The sequence below is a fragment of the Lynx rufus genome, unplaced genomic scaffold, assembly GCF_022079265.1.
Source record: "Lynx rufus isolate CCGP_SWC_20201006 ecotype Redwood Valley unplaced genomic scaffold, mLynRuf1.p SCAF_12, whole genome shotgun sequence".
In the NCBI taxonomy this organism is placed as follows: Eukaryota; Metazoa; Chordata; class Mammalia; order Carnivora; family Felidae; genus Lynx; species Lynx rufus.
The window spans coordinates 66253589-66276959 of NW_025814826.1; the positions used below are offsets into that span (position 1 = coordinate 66253589).

Consider the following 23371-nt stretch of genomic DNA (forward strand, 5'->3'; position numbering starts at 1 on the left):
CGATGCCAGAACACGTGACTTCCTACCATTCGCGATGTGGAAAGCCGCTGTTAACTGAATGCCATCAAAAGTTAGCTGCAGCGTGATTTCTGACAGGCACCAGGAGCTTGGGTTCAACTTGGAGATCCCACGCACATTCGAAAGCCGTGCGACTACAAAATCCGCGGAGCCACAGCTCCGGGATAACGCTCGCGGGAATCGGGGCACGCTTGCAACGCACCTCAAACACGTCCCGCCCCTTCCACGCCGCCCCCGCACGCGCACGGGCACGCATGCGCGCCGGCAGCACTCCGGGCCCTGGAGGTGGGCAGCGAATGCGTCACGGCGGCCCGTTTGCGGCCACAGCTGTCTGTTTTGTACACCCACCAGTTAAAAACAGGCATCCCTACCCTCAGAAAATCCACTGAACTGCTAACATTTTTCTAAAACGTCATCAACTGTTAACCTCCAATGACCCTGTAAAATATTTACTACTACGGTCCTCTCCGTTACCATCAGCCTGCCTCCCTCTCTCACCAGATGACCATGGCAAAGAATACCAACCTACAGACAACATAAGAGCCAGGGAAACCAAGCAGACAGCAGTAGATGATAAGGTCTACTTCGGGGTGCCTGGGTGGCTCGGTCGTTAAAAGCGTCAGACTCTTAATTTTGGTTCAGGTCACGATCACACAGTCATGGGATCGAGCCCTGCGTGGAGCCTGCTTAAGATTCTCTCCCCTCACTCTTCCCCCTCCCCTGCTCGAGTGTGTGTGCTGGCTCTCGCCCTCTCGCGCTTTCTCCCTCTCTCTCTCTCTCGATGATCAGATTTTAGACCAAGAGTATAAAAAGACATAAAATTTAATCAAGCAAGTCTAAAGTATCCTTGATAAGAAAGAAGCATTCTGGCAAATCTGTTTATAAGGTTATTTCCTGAAAAGCATTTAAGAAATCCCATTGATTTCCAACATAAAATCAATGTTGTAACAAGACAAGCCACAGATTGAGAGAAAATATTTGCAAAAGACACATCTCCAAAATACACAACAAACTCAACAAGAAAACGAACAATTTGATTTAAGAAAGGGCAAAACACCCAGAGACAGCTCACTAAAAACGCATGGATGGCAAGTAACCACACGGAAAGAAGCTCCACGTCACGCAGCGTCAGAAAACTGTAAAATACGAGATCCCAGCACACACCTCTGGGCGTGGCCGGAGCATGCGCACGGACAGCACCTGTCGGGGACGCCGAGCAACAGGGGCGCGCACTCACGGCTCCTGGGGACGCAGAACGGCGCGGTCACCTTGGGAAACAGTTCGGGGGGTTCTCACAAACCGAACGAGCTCTTCCCAGCTGATCCAGCAATCACGCTCGCTGGCATTTACCCACAGGAGCTGAAAACTTCTGTCCACGCAAGAACCGGCACGTGGATGTTTACAGTGTTATCCACAATTGCCAAAACCAGGAAGCAGCCACGGTGTCCTTCAGCAGGTGAGTGTTTAAATAATCTGTCGTCCAGCCAGACAAGGGGATGTTGTTATTCAGCACTAAAAAGAAATGAGCTATCAAGCCACGAAAAGATACTAAAGAACCTTAAATGCACATTGCTAAGTGAAAGAAACCAGTCCCCAAAGACTATATGACACCGTGGAAGAGGCAAAACCGTGGAGACAGTAAAAACATTGGTGGTTGCCTGGGGCTGGAGTGGGGTGGCGTGGGCGGGGGTGGAGACGGCAATTTCAGGGCAGTGAAACCACTCTCCACGACACCACAATGGTAGAGACACGTCGCCCGGCTGCCCAAACCCAGAGCGCACAGCAGCAGGAGTGAACCCCACGGCAAGCTCCGGACTTGGCCTGATGACCAAGGGTCAGTACCGGTTTGTCAGCTGTAACACAGGAACCACTGTGGTCGGGGACGCTGGAGACGGAGGCGGCTGAATGTGTAGGATGACGACACATGGGAACTCGGTACTGTATGCTCAGTTTTGCTATGAACCTAAAACTATTGTAAAAAACAGTTCACTGATAAGAAAAAAATGTGTGTCCTTACAGAAAAAAAAACACACACACACAACCAAAAACATCTGACAGAAAAGGAACCAAGAGGTGGTCACACTGAATGTTCCATCCTTGGGAATACTTTCTCACACCTGAAATTACCTGCCTTTGGGATTATAAGTGTCACCTGCAGAAACCCAGGCTTGTCTCCTCCCATCACTCAGTGCCTCTATTGTCTACGAAATGTGGGCTCAAGAAATACAAAGTTAACATGAATTTCAGTTAGGCGTGTAACTCTGTGGTGTCCTCAAATGTGTGTGGCTGCTCCGAGTGCGTGACCCCCCCCCCCCAAACTCCTCTGAGAGGGGATTAGGCCGTGAGGACGGAACCCTCACATATGGGATCGGTGCCCTTATGAAAGCCACCCCACAGCTTTCTGGCTCCTTCCACCCTGTGAGGACACAGCAAGAGAGGGGCTATGACCCAGGAAGTAAGCCCCTGAGACAGAAAGCTGGTGAATATGTGGCGACACCCTGGCTGGACTTCCAGCCTGAAGAACGGAGAGAAGTGTCTGCTGTTTCGGAGCCCCCCAGGGTGTGGTTTTGCTACGGGAGCCCGTGTGGACGGAGACAGTGTGAATCGGTCTGGATCAGGACAGCCGAGGGAGTTCACTCACAAACGCAGACCCAGGCCTCCACCCAGTCCATGGACCCAGATCCCTGGCGGACCCACGCACCTGCGCTGCACCCACACCACAGCCAGGCGGGACACGCTCACAGCGGGCACGATGACCGCACAGCCCAGCACACGGCGAGGTGACCAGCTGCACCCCTTCCAGTCAAGCGTCCTGCTTTGGACACACGTCAAATGATCAAAGGCTTCACTGGGACTTAAATCTTTTCATAACCCAGGCTTTGAGTGTTCTGTGTCACAAGGCACAGTCGAGGACACTCCGGAAGCCAAACACGACACGTGTCAGACCTGACGTCCGTTTTTACTTGGCTCCTTTGGATCAGCTTGCTGTGAACAGGGTGTCATTGGTAAAGGGAGAGCCGTGTGTGTGTGTGTGTGTGTGTGTGTGTGTGTGTGTGCACGTGCACACGCACTATTCTGAGCATTAACAGACTGAAGCAAAGGAAATGTGGAAAGGGACCGCCCCTGGGAGCAAGGGGATGAAAATATTGCTACACTTTTAACAAGTCAGTCTAATTAAATGATTTCTCAGTGGATTCCCCTGCAGCCGCCAGCAGGACAGGACCAACCCCTGGGGCCCCAGTGCTCCTCCTGGGTGCCTCTCTCTCTCTCTCTCTCTCTCGCTGATCAATGTCTGGCCCTCCCCTGCTGGACAGTGCTGGCGGTCTCCTCCCCTGCCCTCTTACACAACCTGCCACCTGGCACACACACCCACCCCCTTCCCACACACCTCCAGCAGAGGCCAGGCCGCTCCCTCCCATAGGTGGGTAGGGCGCTGCTCAGTATCACACCCCCACCCCCACCAGAAGCTCCGGGAGGTGGGGACAGGTCTGCAGGACGGGAGGGAACGGCCCCTGCCCACGCTCCTCCCCTGTCCACCTGAGTAACTCAGAGCCCTGCTTCCGAGACCCTGGCAGCACAGCCTCCCTAGGAGCCAGTCAGGCCCCACCGGCCTGGGGGCAGCCGGCACCAGCTGCCCGCCTTTCCCCCTGCCCTGGCACCCAGGAAAAGCGAGGGGCACTTCCCACCGGAGGCAGGCGGCCTGAGCAGACAGCCGGCGCCCATCACTACCGGCTGGTCCAGCACCTAGCCAGTGGAGGCGCTCAGACGGCTGGAAAGGAACGGACTCATATGAGCACTGAAGGTAGAGGGCCAGACCAACCCTTAATTACTCCATTAAAAAGAGAAAACTGATCTTTAGAAACCTCTCCCTTTTAGAGAAAAGAGCAGCATAAGCACAGAGCTCAAGGAAAATCCCTTTCTCTTTTGAACAGGAAGCAGACCGGTGTGCCAACGCTAACGAATAGCTGAGATGATGTTTTTTAACGCCTTAAAACTGGCATGTTGCAATTCAAGTAAACTTTCAAACTGCACACACTACTTAGGGCGTTTTTTTTTCTTTCTAAGGCACCACACCTCCCAATAACTTCTCAGGAATGACTATGCTTTCAACAGTATAGTTTAGGGTCTCCCGGGATGTGACCTGGGCTCCTGGAGCATAAAACACTGCACGGCCACATTTCACCAGACCTCCAGACCCGGCCACCCGCTGGGGCTCTCGGTGCCGAGTCTGAGGTCAGTGCAGTCTAGTGGACTTGTCCCAGCCCAGCTGGAGGCCTCTGCGGGGCCTGCATTCCTAGTGGGACACCAGGGAGGGCACCGCTGGCTCCCACTGCCCCAACCCGGGCTCCACAGCAGCTAAGAGCAGCCTCCTGCGCTGGTCTCTCCAGCCCACCGTGAGACCTGTTACCCCAGGTGCAGGCGGGGATCGAGACGATGGGACACAGCAAGAGGACAGGTGAAGTCATCCCAGGCGCTGCGCTAAACCAGAGGCAGGAGCCCCAGCTGCAGTGCTCCCCAGAGGGGCCGCCCTCCCCCAGCACGCTGGCGTAACCATGCACACACTGGCAGGGAAATGCAGCGGCAGCAGAGTCCTTCCGGAAAGACAGTGACCTTCCAGTCCCGGTGCAAGATGCTGATGGGAAGGCTGCTATGCCACGGATTAACACTATGGACTCACAGGGCCCCAGAGTTTCTTTGCTTAGCACACCCACACCCACTTTTCCATCTGCAAAGGAAAACGTCAGAACTGCCAAGAGGGCTGCTGGACCCTACCAGGAATTCCTAGGGCCACGGGGCCAGGGCACGGGCACAGGTTCCTCACGGTCACAGACCTGCCCAGACATCCAAGAACTGCGTGTGTCTCTTAGGTAACACCCAGTGGGACGCGGGGGGGGGGGGGTGTGAATCAAATGGGAGTGAACAGCAAGCACCGCGACACCTCCCTCCTGACCCCATTCCAGAAGGAGCCAGGGGGGCCGGGGGGGGGGGCCCTGGGGAGAGCCTTGCGTGTGTGAACCCAGCTACGTGGACACAGCGTGGAAGGCACCGCGTTCCAACGGGACCCCGCGCCCCGCCGTCCTCTTCCCTCGAGGCAGCTGCCCAGCCTGCGCCGTCCACAAGCACAGGGCCAGGTTTAAACATGCAGGAGCAGGGGCGCCTGGGGGGGCTCGGCCGGTTGCGTCTGACTTCGGCTCGGGTCCTGATCTCCCGGTTCATGGGTTTGAGCCCCGCGTCCGGCTCTGTGCTGACAGCTCAGAGCCTAGAGCCTGCTTCCGATTGATTCTGTGTCTCCCTCGCTCTCTGCTCTTCTCTCTCTCTCTCTCTCAAAAGCAAATAAACATTAAAAAAATTTTTTTTAAATGCAGGATCAGGCACTAAAGCTACATCAGATGACTCGAATGACAGTCTACGTGACAGCAAATATTTCTCATGTTGAGTCAAATCAAAGTACTTATTTTCTTCCTAAATTTTAGGGGGCAAGGCGTTAGGATCGACATCAAGCATCTCTCTAAACAGGATTCCTCTGCATCTTGCACTAACACTGCTCCCTAATGTGAAGGAGAACATGGCCAGCATCCAGCACCCAGGAAGCAGGCACAAGAACATTTAGGAGGAAATTACGCGGAAAGAAGGACGAACTGCCCCCAGAGGGAACATCCCTGCAACATTTGCTTTATGCTAAAATACAGACTTTCTCCTGTGACTTTTTACCTTTGATCTTTAGATAGTGTTCCCAGATTTGCAGAGTCAACTCAGTGCAACGGATTTTGCTTTTTAATTAAAAAGCAGTGAGTGGTTCCACCACCCCCTCCTTCTAAAATGTTCTAGCTTAAGCCACTGGAGTCAGAGGAAGCTTTGGCTGCCATGGAAACAAGGGCGTGCCTGTCCGCCACGCAGCTCCGGGGACCCCTCCCGGGACCCCTGGAGGCGCAGGGAACCCGAGCTTCAGGACCGCCCGCGACGCCAAGTGGGCGACCGCTGCAAACGCTTGTAGGATCAACCAGTATTTCTCTGAACTTGCAATCTCGTCACCAGGGGCACAGCCAGGTACACAGGAACTGTGCCAGGAGATGGGAGACAGGCGGGCTGCGGGCTGCCTGAGGACACTCGTAACCACCAAATGGGATTAAAAAATAAGAATAAAAATTCCTCACATTACACACATATAATCAGGAACTGACCTCAAAGACAAGGGCGTAATTAAGGAACACCACTAAAGACTGCCAAGACACAACGGGCCTTTTTGATGGTATTTATATGTAAAATCCAACCAAAGCGGTTTCCAGGTTCTGAATTTATCCTAAGGCAAAAAGGAGGAAGTGCCACAAAAGTTTCAAACTGGAAACTACGGTCTCTCGCGCTATGAATTCCTTCAGTTACTTCAATTTGGCCCGTGGATCAGGTGAATACAAAAGGCCCGTTTTTAAAGGGAAGTATGAAATGTACTCACAACAGTAAAATCAAAGCTAGTTTTCTTAAAAAAGGTACCGTTTTGGCTAATGAGAACTTCGGGATGGCTTTGTGTATGGCCCAGAGTTCAAATTACTCTTCCTTTCTAACAAGTAAAACAGCATTAACCACTACCCTCCGTGCACCTGAAGCCGGAGCCGTGGTCAGGGATCCACAGACGCGATGGGTCACGTCCGCGCCATTTACAAGATGGCACACATCGCTGAGCCGCTCCGAGTGTCTACGCCCTTTCTAACCCCCTCCATCTCACAAAGCCCTTACGGCACCTACAGGTGGTGCTACGTCAAGGACATGGTGGTCCCAGGAGAGTCCCCCGGGGGCGCCCTGTGCGCAGGCCCCAGTCCGGAGACCCGGGGAAGGCAGGGCGAGGAGGAGAGGGGCAGGACAGCCGCTTCCCCTGCCCCTCCTGTCTCTGCTCAAGGAAGTGGCCGCTCGAGCGACAAACTCCCACGGAAGGGGGAAGTGGGGACGGGGCCTGCTCCCAGTTTCCTTAACAGCGCAGATCACACGCTGCCTCTAACAGAGAGGACTGACCCCTTCACCTGGTGGCCCGCGATTCTCTGAGACTAAGAAACCCAGTTTGGTACCTGACTGACTAACCCTTCTGCCATCTGGCGAAGTCAGCCATTCGGAAGCAGGGCTTCCCCCGGATGCCGGCGAGCTCAAGTGTCCAACAGGGACTTCGTCACGGCAGCCCGGCACCGCTGAAAGGGCGTCTGGAAACCCGAAGCCGTGGTCACTAGGTATCCAGGGCTTTAAAACGTGAGACCCTTCGACTCCGATTCCCTCTCTGGACCTCGTCAGGAGGAAACAAAGGCACGGGGATTACACCACTAGGAAACCGGAAGGGTCCGTACATAAAGGGTGGTTCGTGCAGACACGAAATCATGCGGCGTGATTCCCTGTTGATACGGAAGTACGCCTAATATTAAGTGCAAACAGCTTATAAATCAAGTACGTATTATGATCATAAAAAACTAAGGTTTTTTTTGAGGAATGGGTACAGAGAAGAGTGTTATTTCTGGGTGATTTGTAGTTGTATTCTTTCTGCATCAGGAGGACCTAAGTTTGTTTCTAATTTAAAAAGGAACAATAAATTTCCTCTGAAAACAGATTATCCGCTTGTCCTCTGCAAACACAGAGGAAGATCTCGCTGTGTGGCAGGACACTCAGGAGCGTTTTCCAATCACAAAGCCGAGTCTCAGGCAGCCCGAACGGTGCCAACAGAGGCAGGTCTGGAAAGCCACCGACTGATGCACAGAGCTACCGGAGGGTCCGCATAACTGGTACGGACTTGGAGCTGACCGCCGCGACCATCTCAGAAGCTTCTCCCAGTCCGCCACGGGCATCACCGACTGTGCTCTCTCCCCACCCGGGCAAGCACCAGGCCCCTCCCACATGTGCTGGTGTGGGCAGGCTAGTCGTTGACGGTACCCCTGGCTCACTCTTCGCTAGCCATCCACCCGCCCCCTCCCGTTCCCAAACACAATCGCACAGCTTTCCTGTCCACGGCACCTCCTTCCACCCCTCCCTGTAACGCACACTCACTCCACTGGACTTAGCTCTCTCCCCGCTGGGCTAAGGCAGGCATCCACCCTAACGAAGCCACCCGCCCTGTTCGCAGATTCTCCCACAGTGCACTGCACTTAAGAGGACTCCCGGCTCAGCCTCAACGACCAGACCCTGTGCCCGTCAAGGAGAAGGGAGTCAAGCGCTCTTTCCTCTTGTCTGCAGGGTAAGAGACAAGACAAAGCAGCCCTGTACGAGGTCTGAAAGAGGCCCACGTGGGATTAAGAAATTCTAATCTTGTCCAGGTGATGTACAGCAGCTTTCCCTGCCTGAAACCCTAGATGGCCCTGGGCTCCCCGGACCGAAGGCCCCATTGGAGTCTTTCAGCTGAAAACACCGACAGGCACCTTTCCCACTCGTTAATCTGTGGGTGCTGACGTTCCCCGGGCCTCTCGCCCCTGCCCTCCGGGATTGGATTTCCCTCTGTGAGCCAGCAGAAGGCTGCCTCCAGCCAGTGCGGAGAACACGGCCAAAAACACAACACTGGGAACGAGCCTGGGCCTCTCTGAGCTAGAGGGAAGCCCAGATTCCCCAGACGCCTGCAATCCAGGTGAGCGCCAGTGGAGAAAAGCAGGCCTAGCGCGAGCTCTAGAAGCCCGTATGCCACCTTCCCCTACACCAGACAGGGCGAATCCGCGCACGGCAAGCCACAGGTGGCCCGCAGCCGTCCCTCGCGCCATTCTAGAAAACAGGCAAGCTCCGTCTAATGCTGGCACAAGTCAGGTAATGACTGGGATGAAGTACCAGGATGCCACAGGTGAGACCACAAAGGCACAGAACCACCACCGCCTTCCCCCCACTAAAGCTGGCCAGAGGTTCGTGAAACTAGGAAACTAGGGGCGCCTGGCTGGCTCAGACAGCAGAGCGCGTGACTCTTGATCTCGGGGTTGCGAATTCGAGCCTCACATTGGGTGTAAAGATCACCTTAATAAAAACATATCTACCATGGGAATCTTAAAACAGTTAATGAAACTGAAGCACCAGTCTTTAAAAGCAGGAGTGTCCTTACAAGTAAGCCACCCTGAGCACAGTGGGTTCTCAGACCCACGTGTGATGTTTCCTTTACGTGAACTCAGCCGACAGCAGGACCTGAATGTGCCATCACAGACCCGCGTGCTAATAAGCAGGTTAGACTTGACACGTGCTGGAGACAAATGGCAATTCACGCCCTCAACACTGCCCTTCCCACCTGGGGTGTGCTCCCTGCACGTACCCCACGTCCCGCAGGCCGGCCTGAGTGCTTCCATCCCGACAGCCCTCGTACCGGACGGCAACAGGGGCTCAACACAGGACCGCGCAGCACTAACCTTACTGCTTAGTAAGGACCTTACTGCCTAGGATGAGTTTGCAGACGGAAGGACAGAGTCCCCCTTTGGGAAGATGAAGCCGCAGACGTGGACGGTGGTGATGGTGAGTTTCTCAGCTGTGAACGTGCGCTTACTGGTGGATTTTGTTAGGTATATTTTACCAAAATAAAAGCAAATGACAAACATGGGGCGCCTGGGTGGCTCAGCCAGTGAAGGGTCTGACACTAGAGTTTGGCTCAGGTCATGATGTCACAATTTGTGGGATCGAGCCCCACATAGGGCTCCGTGCTGACAGAGCTGGGAGCCTGCTTGGGATTCTCTCCCTGTCTCTCAAACTAAACTTTAAAAAAAAAAAAAAAAAAGCAAGTAACGTATTATGAGGAACTTCTCTAGAAGAAAGTCCTATTAGCAAGGAAGTGGGGTTTCTGCCACCGGGGGAACTCAGGTTCCCCAAACAATCCGACCGACCCCAATCTTTTCAACATGGACTCTGACAGCTACAGGACACGGGGGCACAGACAGGAACGAAGCCCCGTGCAGCCGTGTGGGGACAGCAGGAAGTCACGGGACACAGGGCCCCCCAGCACTGCCGCAGCCACCAACAACCCGGAGCCCTGGCCACACATCCGCCCCAGCTCAGAGTCAGGAGGGAGGGAGGGAGGGAGGGAGGCAGCGAGAGAGACAGAGACCCGCGCACACACAGAGACAGAGAGGTGGAGACAGACAAGGAACAGCAAGTCAGCAGGACAGAGTGAGTCAGCTGACCGAGGAGGAAGTGCTGGGTCCCTGAGGTTCCCCACGGGGCACAAACACAAGCACCAAGAGCCAGGCCCCGGGCCTTGCTGGGAGCCTGTGTTCAGGCAGGTGCCACTGTGACCTCTTTGCTAGGCACCCGCTGCACGTTTCATCACCTAGGGGCCCCAGCCCCAGGGAGAGAGCCTCTGTGTCCAGTTCTGGCCAGCCCCCACCTGCCACGCCTGAATTACTGTGACATTCCACTGCTCCCCGACACGGACACGCCTAGCACCAGCACCGCGCCCAGGGCCCTCCGCCCCCACCCCAGCAGGAGGCATCTCACTCACTCGCTTGAGAATCAAGGAGGGCTGTCAGGTGGAGGAGAACGGTTCCGGACAAGATCCAGGAAGTGGCTCCTTTTACTGAAACGTAACCCCCTCAGGAAAGGTTTTACTTTATTTCTTGAGGAATACGTTCACTATCGGTGTTGTTTTCCTTCAGATCTAAACAATACCACCCACCCCGTGTTCTTGCTACGTTAAGTTTGTTTTCACGGTGAGGCCAGTTTTCCCTCTGGTAGGAGGCACCTCCGGTTTTAATGAGACAATTCATTAAGAGGTAGGGCTTCAGGTACAAAAGTCTACGTTCCTGAAAAGCCTGCCAATCATAACATGGGCATCAGAGAAACACTCAGTGGCCCGCTCTCCCCTCCCCCCAGCACATGCCAAATGCTCGCCAGCAACAAACAAAAACCACATGGATAAAGGACCTCTTTACAAGAAGAGCCAAAACAATTCCATCTGTTAACAAAAACTAACTGTTGAATTAAAGGTTGCAAGTTCAAACACAATCTGGCTATTGTAAACTGCGCCTCAGTTTATCAACGTAACAATAACTCTCTTTCAAAGATTGATAAAGTTCTCCACAAATACTGGCCCTCCAGCATTTTTAAGATACTTTGCGGGATAAATATTAGCTCGAGACTTGCCTACAGGAGAAGCGAAAGCTGCCAAAGAAGCAGTTCTAAACAGAAGAAAGGGAGCGGCTTCAGCCGGAGGGTAGCAAGCGGCCCAGGCCCCCCGCGAACAGGAGGTGGCCCGGGCCCCTGCCCTGGCCGGAGGCTGGGCTGCCGGGCCCCCGGCTCCCCACCCGGCCCGGGGCTGCCCAGCACAGGAGGGCAGGCTCTCCCATCTCCCGATCGGGGGCACAGCGCCAGGCACTCAACAAATAAACCACCCGGCGTCCAGAAAGACCTGGAAAATTGAGTTAATTAAAAGGAGAGATTTTAAGATAATCGTTGGGGTGGAAAAGAACAGGGAGCATCATAGGTGAAATCTGATTTAAACTGAATTTCCTGAGAGACAGTTAAACAGCCCGGGCCGGCAAGTGCAGAAGGGGAAAGGAAGCGGCCGCGGCCGGAGGTGGCTGGCCCCCAAGGCCAGGCTGGGTGGGCGTGTGCCCTGTCTGTGCTGCCAGTTCCCTGACCGGCTCCAGATGTCACGTACCCTTCACTTCACCTGCGGGGCGCTTTTTATGTTTAACACAGTAGCTTGCAACTCAACAGGAACTGGAAGCAGACTCAGAACAAAGCCAGCCCTGGCGCAGGTGACACACAAGTCCCCCAGCAAGGGACCGGCTCGGGGAGAGGGCCCGGAGCAGGGCCGGGCCCAGCCAGGCGGCGAGGGGACCTGAGCGCCTGTGGAGCGCAGCCTCCCCCAGCACAGGCCCCGCAAGACGTGGTCCAGGGACCTTGACTCCCACCCCCTTAATCGTCCAAGGCCAGCCCTGATCTCCTCACGCTCCTTCTCAAACAAAGCGGCGTGCTGAACGTCCTCTCAGGCACGAGTTACCTTGGAATGCACTCGAAACAAGCTATGCTTCCTTCCAGGACTGCAGACGGCGGTGCCCAGAAACAGGCCGCACGGCCTGAATCACTATCGCAGGCTCTCATGACTGCAGAGACTCGGACACTCAGCCATCATCTCCTGCTCCGCAAATGGGAACAACACGCCCAGACCGTGTGGAGGACCAGGTACCGCCGAGGAGCACCGCGGAGCCCAAACCCTGCAGCCTCTCGCTAAAGGATGCTGCGGTCACTGCCCCAAACCCTCACACTACAACAGCGGCTGCTTCTCCTTACACGTGGGTAAGCGTTGAAAACTCCCTGGGTGAACCAAGCCCTCTGTTCAACTACATCACACAGTACTCAGGTACGGAGCCCTAAAAGAGAAAAACAAAATGAACAGAGAACAATCTAACAAAATTTAAGTTACTGAACATGGTCTGATCTTGCTTCGAAAGGCCAGAAGAATAAAAGAGTAATCCAATACTGACAATACCATTGGTTTCATGACGACTCTAGGTAAAAGTTGTCACTAAAAAGGAAAAATTCTTTTTTGGAAAAACAAAAATTTAGGTTAATAAGTGGTTCAGCATAGCCTGTGATTTCGCCGTAAAGGAAGGTATACCTGCGTTGGTCCTAGACTCCCACGGACCCCTTTGCACGGGACCTTCCCCAGCACTAGAACGCTGACCACTGAGGACTGAGGGTGGCTAAGTCACCAGGGTTGCCCCCTCCGGGCCACCTGGGGAGTGGACGGACAACCATGGGCACAAAGAAACCGCCTCTGGTCTAGGGCAGGGTCTCTCCCGTTAAGGCACCTAAAGACAGGGGAGGGGAGAGGAGGGTGGAGGGAAGAGGTCACCTTAAGGCACAGCCGGTGAGGCTTCCTTCCCTGCCACCCTCTCACCCAGGGTGTCAGAGCAGAGGCCCACGTGACAATGGAGGGCCGCAGGCAAGCCTAGACCTGCCCAAGCACAGAGGCTCAGACTGGATTTTCGGCGGGAGCAGGACAGTTGGCTCACTCCACCACGGACAGTGCCGTGCGTGTGCTGGGCGCTTTCTGCCGGCAGAACCTGCCCCTGCAGGGGTCCGCCCAGGGAGACACCCTCAAGGGGCCAGTACATCCCAGGGGTGGGTGAGCCTGGGAGCGGACAGGTGCAGTCCAGGAGGTCTGCAGCAGACACAGGGCAGCAGGGCCAGGCGCTCAAGGAGGGGGCCGGTCCGCCAGCGCAAAGGGAGGGGCTGGAGCTTTGATGTGACCTGGGCCGGCAGTGGGAGGGCTTCAAGGAGCAAACGAGAGAGCAGAAGCGAAACTCCTTTGGAAACCGGGCAAGCATCCCAAAATGTAGCAGGCTGCAGGTCAGAGGGCGGCAGGGCTGGTAAGACCCTCCGAGAGGGTCCTGCCCCACTGCTCAAAGTTCTTGAAAACGGGCCACGTGTCCTGAGCTGCTGTGAAGGACGAGTCTGGTGCTCGCCCACCATTAGCAGAGGAACCTGTGAGCCCGCTGCATGTGTGAGCTCGCTGGCAGGTGACAGCACTCCCCTTTTACCTGCGGGCCCCTCTCTCCAGGCTGCCCCTGCCCCCACCTGGAGTCCAGCCCCGCAGGAGGCACCCTCCTGAGTTGGTTTCCACCCCTCGGTGCTCCTTGCTGCTCCTGTGTCCCCAGCACGCAGATGGCCAGACATCCTGTGGCCAGCCCGGCCCCTCCCGCTACCTTGCTGTGCTCCAGCACAGTAACCCAGGCCGGTCCCTTGTCCTCATCCTCATCGTCCTCATCCTCGTCAGTCTGAGGCCCTGGCTACAGACCACAGCCTCCCTCCACGTCAGGCTCGCTCCCTCTGCAGGGGACAAAGCCTCTGAAGCCTGGGACAACTGTGCTGTGCTCCCCTGATGTCCGAATAAGCAGCCACAGATCTGGAGGCCGGACTGTGCTTCCTTTCCTCCGGAAGCCCCGAGGTTACTTCTCATCTGGGTGTATGGAAGGGGACAAGCTGGATGTGACGGGAACTACAGGTGGCAGGACGGGGTCTGCTGTCCGGCAAGGCAGGGCCTAGCATGGGCAGTACCCACAGATCTGCCAGCCCGCTTCTGCCTCACACCCATGCCAGGCGGCCAGCAGGCGTTTCCCGGCCAAGGGCACAGCTGTAGGGAAGCACCGATCAATGAACCACCCCAAACACTCCTGGGATGTCTGTCAATCAAAACTCGTCAGAAGCCGCTGCCACTCCTATGCCACAAACTCATCACCAAAGGACACCCCGCGTCTTGGGCCTGTGCAGAGCCTGTCAGGGAGGAGTCGAGCTGAGACACCCCAAGGATACCAAAGGGCGTGTGTGCTGGGACAAAGGGCATATGTGCTGGGAGCAGCTGGGGGCACTTAGCTCTTCTCACCCTGGGGAAGCCAGCAGCAGCCTGCCTGCAAGCAGCCAGGTATTTATTTAACAGCACGGCAAGATTCCCTCCCGGCCTGAGAGTTCTGGGCCCATCTACAGCTCCCCACCCAGTGCCCTGGGACGGGCAGGAGAGGAAAGCAGGGTGGAGGACAAACGAGGAGGCTCTTGGTGCTGCAGCCCAGAACATCTCAGCTTCTGCAGACATTCCAGGAGTCGATGTCAGCCCAGCTCGGCCTGCACTGTTAGGGCAGTGCCGGGGGCCCACCACACCGAGAGCACCCGAGCGGCTGCAGGCGGTAAGCAGTCAGCTACCCACGGGCAGGGGAGAGGGAGGGAGGGAGAGGGAGGGAGGGAGGGAGGGAGGGAGGGAGGGAGAGAGAGAGAGAGAGAGAGAGAGAGAGGAAAGGGAGAGCGAGAGCGAAGGGCTTCAGGGATCCTCCCGCGCGGCGACTACCTCTGCAGCTGGAAGGCACCGAAGGCAGGTGGCGATGGAGACACGGGCCAAGTCCCACGGAGGCGCCAGCCAGGAGACCGAGCGCACCACGTGTGCAAACCCGACTCCCTGCTCCAGGAGGGTGGGTGGGCACTGGAAAGAGACAGCCCCAAATACTGGTACTTCACACAGCGGCTCAGTAAGCCCAAGCCCTGCACGCAGGCCTCTAGGTGCGGGGTTTCAGCTGCCAATCGCAAATCCACTCCTCTCCCGCACGTCACAGGACAAGAAGGAAAAAGTCAGACAGGATGCTTTTGTGCTGATCTTAACAGTACGGACTTGCTTTAACGACGGCTGAAGTCACATTTTCTTCACTGGCTTTTAACTACGCCTATGAGCACTTTACCCTGAAGTTCAATTATGACAGTGACCTTCAATTATGACAGTGACCTGCCACAACTCACTGTGAGAATACAGAGCTCTGTGATCTATGAAGGAAGAGTCCCCGAAGGGAGCCCACGACCACAGGGGAAGACGCTGCACAGGCAGGGTCTGGGACCCTGGGACCAGGGGGCGGGTGGCGCTTCAGCCGCGGGAGGAGGGGCCGTGGCTCCGCGGGCGTCAGCCCAGCTCGTGCCGGCCGGCTCCGCAGGCTGGCTGGCTGGCTCAGGAGAGAGGGGCCGGCTCATGGCACGCCCCCGCCATCAGGATGGAAAGTTGGCCCGAGCCAGAGAGGACGTCTGGTGTCTATAAAAATGTTCCTCCCAGGGGAGCCTCTGCAAGCAGAGACTCTGAGAGACTTTCATTCTTTTCCTTATTTGCCACTCCGAAAAATAAGCCGTTCGTCCTATTCCGAAATGCAATACGGGTCAAAACCTCCTACAGAGAATAGTGACCCAAAGAAAAAGGTCACCAGATCCAAAATATTTCTCATTTGGCCAGTGGCCCAAAGAAACTCTATTCTGTTTACTTGGTTACTCTCCTGGGGGATAAAAGCCTAATCCAATACACCAAGTGGGCCCATGTTTGTCCAAATTCTACAAAGAAGGCGGGACACTGGCCGCTTCTCCCTGCCTCTGGGGGGGGTCCTCCTGGGTGCTAACCCCTCCCCTCCCCCAGGGACTCTACTCTGTCCCCACTGCGGCCTCACGCGGGAGAAAATAACCAGCCATTGAGTGTCTGTCCCACGTGTCCACCCCAGCCCCCGCAGCCCAGCAAGGCTAACCAGAGACAACGCGTGACCCGCAAAGGCCTGCGCAGACCCAGAAGCGGGCTGAAAGTGGGGCTCGGGGTCTGCCGGCTCCAAAGGGGGCTTCTCTCCCCATCGCAGGACGGCGCCCAGCATGGGCCAGTCAGTGCGAAGGGGCCATCGGCCCCTGCCTGCCTCAGGTGGTCCTCAGCCTGAGGTCCTCTGTCAGGGCAGCCGCCGAACAAGGACCCACCCTCATCATCTTTGCAGGCCGTCCTCGGTCACCGCACCTCAAAGGCCTCCCTCTCATCCTGAGCACAGAGCTCCGGCCTCTGGCCGCAGCCAGCCCTTGCCTGCGCTGAACGAGGCAGCACCCCCCCCCCCCCCCCGCTTTCCTCCCCAGTGACACCGTCCCTTCAACCTCCGAACCAGTATTGCCCCAGGAAACGAGGACCAACGAGACCAGATGGAGGCAGAAACGGAATGCGCCACGGAAAGCCCACGACAGAGGCTGCCCCGGAACTCCGAGACAGCAGAGGAAGGAGCAGCTACGCGCATGCATTTGTACACACTTCCTGGGGCCCACCCCGAACCGAGCAGCTTTGCAGGCCCAGGACGTTTGCAAACGCGAGATTTTAGTCTCTCTGCAGAGAGTCTGTAAAGACGCCAAATAATGAGTTTTAGCAACAATCCCAGATGCAGTACCCTTGACGCTTCTGGAACCACCCTTGGACATCAGTCCTCAAGCTGGGCATCTTGAGGAAGAAGAACGACACTGCTGCTTAGGAAAACACCAAGGCGTCAGCAGGAGGGAAGGGTCCCATGGAGGGAGGGTCCCATGGAGGGAGGGCACTGGGGGTCACTCAGGCCAGTGCCCCGGGATTCCATGGTGACTATGTACCTGGCACGGGGACGCAGACGCACTGGCTTGGGTGGGCCGCTACTCGCTGGGGAGTCCAAGGAGATCCTCCCCCTTCCTGGGCGAGAGGTGCCTCAAAGACAGGTGCAACTCCAGCTTGTGGGGAGCCCCTGCACCGGGACCCCAACATCTCTTCCTGTGGCCCCACCCAGCTCCCAAGAGGTAGGGGTTGGAGCTCACTGATCCCTCTAGAAATAGGGGACTTGGGACCACAAAAGGAGGAAGGGCAGTGGTTTATGCCCATCGGCCATCCCTTACGGAGGCCTGGCCTCTGCAGCCCAGGAAAGACACGGTCTGAGAGGCAGCCCTGCGGCGCACCTGCTGGAAACAGACCAAGCAGAGCGAGGGAAGCTTGCAAACCTGCACGTGTATCTTTCTTGTACCTTCAAAGGTGCCTCTTCAACACACTCCCTACTTAAGCCACCTTAAGTCTTCTCCAGAATCAGGCGAGCATCATCAGAGTAACAGTTACAGTTCCAAAGCAAGCGTTTCCCCATCAGGGCACATTTAAAAAAGCATGACCCCAAGGCCACTGCGTGACCCCGGGAGGGTCACTCACCTCTCCAAGGCCATGAGCCCAGCGGCAAGGCACGAGCCAAGCACCTGTCCCTTCTCTTCCGCTTCCACGAGCTGCGATCCTACAATTTAAAACCGTGCACCAAGGGCGGTATCATCGCAGGAGCGAGGCCTGCAGGGCCGGCAGGAAGCCTGTAATAGACAGGCTATAAACTCAACACACCTCACTCTGTCTTCAAGACTAATTTTAACAGGGAGAAGACATAACCACAGCTAACAAACCTTTCCTTGCGGATATGATTTACAGCATCGTGACTCAGCGGCCCTGACTGCCTGAGAGGTGAGGTCACCTGGAGGCACGGAGGTGTTTTCCCAAGGCAACAACCTACACCTACACACGGGGCAGGGAGAGCGGGCCGCTGCCTTCCCCACACTCCCCCCCCTGCCCGGGGTCCTTTGACACCCCCTCATTAACACTTCACGGCACATGTGGATTTCCAAATTCCTTCCAAGGAACGTTCCCACGGCCAGGCTGGCCTTTCTGGCCTAGCGGGTTGATCAGCCAGTTAAAGGCGGTTAGCTGCAAATATGAAAGTTCCTGATGGGATTTGTTGAAAGAGGTTGTCCTCTCGGGCATCTGGTGAGTCTAGTAACAAAAGCATGTAGGCCAGAAAGGGCCACCGTGCCCCTTTTGCCCACCACCGCCCTCAAGGGCTGCCACAGGTGCACGTGCCACAGGTGCCACAGGTGTCCACGCCGGGCCAAAGGCCACTCAGCCGGGGGCGTCCGGCACCCTGGTGTTCAGACCGGCGAGCAGACGGCACGGCCAGCATCTCCAGCAGCTACGGCACCAGCAGCCAGGCGCCCGCAGGCCTCCCTGGGCACAGGGCACGAGGCCCTAACTCCCCCAAGTTTCTCTCACCCCCTCCTGCCTACACGTGGCTCACACCACGGCTACTAAGCCCGGGCGGCCTCAGCAGCGCCTCTTGACCACCATCCCGGCCGCCCCCCTCCCCAGAATCCCAACTCTCCCGGCCGGATCCTGACTTCCTCTCCCAGGCAAGCCCCTCACCCCAGGCTAGCGCCCCCACCGCACAAGGGGCCCGGCCCAGCTCACGCACACGAGGGACCAACAACAAGCAGAGACCGCGGCCACCGGAACCTCCTGCTCTCATTCTGTCCACAACCCCTCTGACCATCCTGCACCTGCCAGGACGAGCCCCGGGTGCCCTCCCCCCGCCCCTGCTCGGCCTGGCCCTACCCCTCCACACAGGAGCGGACCACCTCCGGAATTCCAACTTCCCCTGCTGGATCCCACCCCCTCTCTCTTGGGGACTTCCAAGTCTCTCTGCAGACACTGCCATCAGCAACTGTTTCGTATAGGACAAGGATAAAACCAGCTCCAACTCCAAGTCCTTCCTACCAGCCAGTTCCGACCCCAGCGGCCACACAGACATGTACTTCCTGAACCCTCGTGACAGGCCGACACAGGGACTCCTATCATTAGCCCCAATTTATAGGTGAGGGAGCTGCAGCCACCAAGTCTGGTGCCCAGAAGATGCAGCACTGGGCGGGGGGGGGGGGGGGGGGGGGGGGCAGGAAGGACACAGCGGATGTGGGGCAGCAGCCCGGCCACGGCCGCTTCAGCCCAGGGCAAGGTCACTGCTAGGCTGGGAAAAGCGGTGGGGACCAGAGGAGACACAAGAGCGCCATTCTGGTCTTGATTTCTGAAGGGAACCCTCCTTGTCCAAACAAAGCTGGCAGGCAGGCAGCTGGACAGACCCTCGGCCGTAACCTGGAGAAGCTGGCGGTGATGGGCCGTCCCAGGCTAGGAGCGCGTGCCCACGTGGGAAAAGGGGCAGAGCGGCTGCACGTGGGACCCGTGGCTCCACAGAGGGCTGCGCTTGTCTCTTTTAACCAAAGAAACTAAAACCTAGCCTGATTAAAATCCCTGCTTTGAAACAGTCTTTTACTGGGGCGCCTGGCTAGCTCAGCAGAGAATGCGACTCTTGATCTCGGGGTGGTGAGTTCAAGCCCCACACCGGGTATAGAGATTACTTTTTTTTTTTTAATTTTTTTTTCAATGTTTTTTATTTATTTTTGGGACAGAGAGAGACAGAGCATGAACGGGGGAGGGGCAGAGAGAGAGGGAGACACAGAATCGGAAACAGGCTCCAGGCTCTGAGCCATCAGCCCAGAGCCTGACGCGGGGCTCGAACTCCCGGACCGCGAGATCGTGACCTGGCTGAAGTCGGACGCTTAACCGACTGCGCCACCCAGGCGCCCCAGAGATTACTTTTAAAAATGCAAAGACGTACAGGCGCCTGGGTGACTCAGTCGGTTGGGTGTCCGACTTCGGCTCAGATCATGATCTCAGGGTTCATGGGTTCAAGCCCCGCGTTGGGCTCTGCACTGACAGCTCAGAGCCTGGAGCCTGCTTCGGACTCTGTCTCCTCCTCTCTCGGCCCCTCCCCTGCTTACACTGTGTCTCCCTCTCAAAAATTAAATAAAAACACATTTAAAAAAAACCCAGCAAAGACATAAAATATAAATAAGACAGGCCTTTACTTCACTTTCCACACATGACAGACGACCACTAGAGAAACGTGTAGAGTTACACAGATGATATGTGCCTGACGGCCTCCCACTCAGACCGGATTCTAATCTTCAGGGCTGCAGGCGGGGTTAAGAGATTGCTGAATATCACCAGTAACTCTTCATATACTAAAGCCGCATTCTCTTCATTTGAAGAGTACGGAGAGGCGCTTTTATAAACGGATGGGACTCTGGACATTTCCCAGCTTAGAAGAGATGGGCTCGGGGCGCCTGGGTGGCTCAGTCGGTGGGGGTGTCTGACTCTCGATCTCGGCTCAGGTCCCGATCTTATGGTTCGTGGGCTGAGGCCCCGCGTGGGCTCTGCACTGACAGCGGGGGGCCTGCTTGGAATTCTCTCTCTCCCTCCCTCTCTGCCCCTCCCCTGCTTGCACATGTGTGCGCCCTCCCTCTCAAAATAAATAAACATCAAAAAGAGAAGAAGATCTGGGCTGTTCTGCCAAGCAGCCGGCCGCCCCCACCGGTCCCGGCTCCGGGGGAACCAAGTTGGCCACGTGCCAGAGAGCCCTGCGGGATCCCCGGGGGGCTGTGGCCTCTGCAGAGAAAACAGGCAGCTGGGCAAGAGTCAGGGCAAACCAGGCCCCTTGCCGACCCCCCAGGGCCCGTGAACCAGGAGGCAGCCAAGCACCTTCTCAGCCAGGCGGGCCCAAGGCACCAAGAAGGGTCCAGAGACCTCCTGGCGCTGTGGCTTCAGACTCTCGATCACAGTTTCCCTAGGAAACATTGTTCCTCGGGTCAGTGAAAACGAGCTAGTGGAGAACGTGAACCCAGACGGCTACAAGTCCCTCCGAGGGAACTTTAAGTAAGTGTAACACGTATCATGCCGTCACCTTATAGTACACAACTTACTACATGCAGCAGACCTTGTGCTTGGGTCTATCGCATACACCGCTGAACGAAGAACACCTATTACAACCCGACCGCTTTACCGCAACAGGTACGTGAGGTACGTACCACATCGTGACATAATAGCACACCCTGTCCAACGAATACATACTCTGGAGTCCAGAGCACTGTCCACCCCAGGGCGTACGTCTGGCCGGGGATGAACTACAAGTGCAGACCCCGGTCCAGCCCGGCGGGCCCTCTGCAGGTGGCACAGGCCGCGGGCCGGCCTGACCCTTCCCCCTGGGCTTGGCCCAGGGGCAGGAATCCCAGCCAGCCACTGCCAAGTCCGATCTCCACGTGACACTGCTGAACTCTTCCGGACAACCTTGACTCGACCCTCACTGCTAATTTTAACTACCCTACATCTCCCCACAAAGTAAACTGGAGCATCCCACTGTCACCATCGCAACAGACTCCAGCCGCCACTCTGGACGGCAGAATGCCATCAGGTTCCCAGACTCACTGGTGCCTGAGACAGACGCCCGGGTCCGCAGGCACCGCTCGTCTGGGTCACAACGAGGAAACACGACAAGCCACCACCCTCGGGGCTGCTCTCTACACTCCTCCGGGAGAGACCAGCCCACGGCCAGCCGGAGCCATCTGCCCAGTTCTAGAGCCTCCAAAGGCAGAGTCTCAGGCTGACTGCCGGCCACGCAGCCCGCTCTCGGGACTCCACACAGCCCAGGCAGCCTCGGCTCCAAACAGGGCTTCCTTAGCTGAGGCCCAGAGACGGGGGTGCTGACAAGGATCATCATGGATGGGTGTTAGGAGATCCCTAAAGTATATACAAAATGCTGTCTTTCCACCCGATTTTCAAAGGAACTCATGACCCCGAAAGGGTGGAGCACTACCCCAGTTAGCAATGGGGAGCGAGGGAAGTAACCATGGTCACATGGCTGGTTAAAGAGATTCTTGTTGTGACAGAGTGTATCAGCTTTTCATAATTTTTATTTTTTAATTTTTATATTTATTTTTGAGACAGAGAGCACGCAAGCGAGCGCACCCCCCCAGCGGGGGAGGGGCAGAGAGAGAGGGAGACACAGAATCTGAGGCAGCCTCCAGGCTCTGAGCGGTCAGCATAGAGCCCGACGGGGGGCTCAAACCCATGAACCGCGAGACCGTGACCTGAGCTGAAGTCAGACACTTAACCGATGGAGCCACCCAGGCGCCCCTATTTTTTTATTTTAGAGTACACAGGCAAGCAAGTGAGGGGCAGAGGAATAGAGAGACACGGAATCTTAAGCAAGCTTCACATTCGGCACAGAGGTCAACTCAACCCTGGGATCGCAACCTGAGCCGAGATCAAGCGTTACACGCTCAGCTGAGACCACCCAGGCGCCCCTACTTACCGTAATTTTTAAAGTCAGCCTTCCCCTTTAGAGTTTCCTTTAGAATTAACTGAACAGTTTAGGTTCATATGGGGCGGGGGTGGAGGGAGGGGGTAAAGGACAGATAAAAACAAAACTAGAAAGATGAATTCTAAATTTAGGGAAAACTGTAAGGGCCCAGTCCAGACAATTTCCCAGAGCTCACCACACATTCGGTGGCATCAGAAAGTAAAGATCAAACCACACAGTTTCTAGAACTGGTCCTCAAGGAATGGATCCAAGTAAGAACAAGTAAGGGGACCGTCCCTCTGTCAAGCAGGCCATGCTGTCTGAAGTCGAGTCCTAAATAAATGTTACTCACTTGGCTCGCTAGGGTGATAATGAGCTTGTTTTGAACCTCCTGTATATGGTGTTAGCTCATTCATTTTCAAAAGTAACCCAGGACAGACAGAGCCGGGGAAACACTGAGCAAGAAAAAACAGGTCAGCAAAACACTGCTCTCACGTTTCATAACCAAAACACAAGCCAGGCTCCAGATAAAACCTCACTCTGACCTGCACGTTGCATTTAGACAACGGGTCCGGGTATCACCTCTCTCCTTCGGATCCAGAGTGCAGCGGTGCTCCTTCTACCGTGTCTGGCTCTAAAGCTAGCTGCACAGACACCCCATCTAACCAAGGCCCTCCTCCCTCACGGCCGCTCACCGTGCTCCCACGGTGCACAGGACCGATGCAGTCCAGACTGCCCTCAAGCTGCTTCAAGGCCACCCGGCAGACAACGGGAAACCAGCAACCCCAGGAAAAGATTAAGCGGCATAGGGGGCGCCTGGGTGGCTCGGTCAGCGGAGCAGCTGACTTCAGCTCAGGTCATGATCTCACGGTCCGCAAGTCCATGAGTTCGAGCCCCTTGTCAGGCTCTGCACTGATAGCTCCGAGCCTGGAGCCTGCTTCAAGTTCTGTGTCTCCCTCTCTCTCTGCACCTCCCCCACTTGTATCCTGTCTCTCTCTATCTCAAAAATAAACACTAAAAAAAAATCTTTTTCAGACTAAGTGGCACGGGCCACTTTATGGTCACATGTAGCAGGATGGTCACAGCTGCACCCTGGACTCAGCAAAGCCCACTCAGCCTGGGTTTCTCAGCTACGCTGG

At 56.1% G+C, this 23371-nt stretch overlaps 1 protein-coding gene across 3 annotated transcripts in view; it reads right to left on the minus strand.

Moving 5' to 3' along the window:
- Positions 1 to 23371, minus strand: part of SLC45A4 (solute carrier family 45 member 4) — an 81009-nt gene that overhangs the window by 45491 nt on the left and 12147 nt on the right. The window contains exon 1 of one of the 3 annotated variants that reach the window (XM_047074253.1): positions 14792 to 15268. The exons of the other annotated variants lie outside the window; for them this stretch is intronic. The gene's annotated coding sequence lies outside the window, so the exon portion shown is untranslated. Of the gene's footprint in view, positions 1 to 14791; positions 15269 to 23371 lie in introns of those variants that run through there. 3 annotated transcript variants of the gene reach the window in all.